The sequence below is a fragment of the Orycteropus afer genome, unplaced genomic scaffold (assembly GCF_000298275.1).
Source record: "Orycteropus afer afer isolate SDZICR_OR568_19922 unplaced genomic scaffold, OryAfe1.0 scaffold00362, whole genome shotgun sequence".
NCBI classification, from domain to species: Eukaryota; Metazoa; Chordata; class Mammalia; order Tubulidentata; family Orycteropodidae; genus Orycteropus; species Orycteropus afer.
This window is the reverse complement of record NW_006921949.1, coordinates 2,441,224-2,442,045: the sequence shown is the minus strand read 5'-3', so window position 1 is coordinate 2,442,045 and position 822 is coordinate 2,441,224. Positions and strand designations below refer to the sequence as shown.

The 822-nt window shown below is 43.7% G+C and overlaps 1 protein-coding gene across 1 annotated transcript in view; it reads left to right on the top strand.

Moving 5' to 3' along the window:
* TRIM23 (tripartite motif containing 23) overlaps positions 1-822 on the top strand; it is a 92,275-nt gene that overhangs the window by 48,693 nt on the left and 42,760 nt on the right. The gene's annotated exons all lie outside the window — the stretch shown is intronic.

Genomic DNA, 822 nt, shown 5'->3' with positions numbered 1-822 from the left:
ACCTGGGAGGGGAATAATAGAGAACAACAGTAAAAAGGACAAAAGTGATAATAATAGTAGTAGTTTTAAAACATGGAAAAACAAACAAATTAAAAAACAGAAAAAAGAAAGAAAAAATTCAGGGGAGGTTAGGGCAAGGCACCTGGGCTCCGTCCAAGTCCACAGACTGAGATGGAGCTCCTGCCAGCCCAGAATGTGAGTGGGAGGGAGGGATGGCCACTTTTCCATTCACCAAATGGTTGTAGTGTGTAAGAGTAACAAGGGGAATGTCGCAACTTTCCAGTCATCTGGGTCTGGAATGTCCTAGGGGTTCCTGGCCAGTCGAGCCTGTTCTTAAGTCTCTGGAATCTGGGAGAATGCTGTCCCTTTAAATATTCAAAATGTTCAAGCTGCTTTTAAATATTCAAAATGGCTGCGTCCTCCGGACCGACAAAAGTCCACAGCTCAGCCTGCTGTCTTCTTTGATGCTTTCCCTTTTATTCCCTAGCCACTAGAGCAGTCCTCCATGTAATCTCTGGCTAACAGGGCCGATTTTCAGGTTAATTGTTAGGTCCTACCACCACTCAGCAATATCCAAGCTGTCTGTCCCATCAGTACCGCTGCCAGACCGCAACTCCAAATGTCTCCTTTTCTATTATTTTCATGCAAATCCTTCTGCTGGTTGGAGTTTAGTCCATTTCTGTATCCTTCCCTTCAAGGCTCAGGGGTCCAGGATTTATCTTTTGTATCTGTGTTAATTTTCTTTCTTGGAGAGGGTCTGTGCAGTCTTTCTGCCTATTCCATCATTTTACCGGAACCCTGGTTTACATTTTTTTTTTTTTT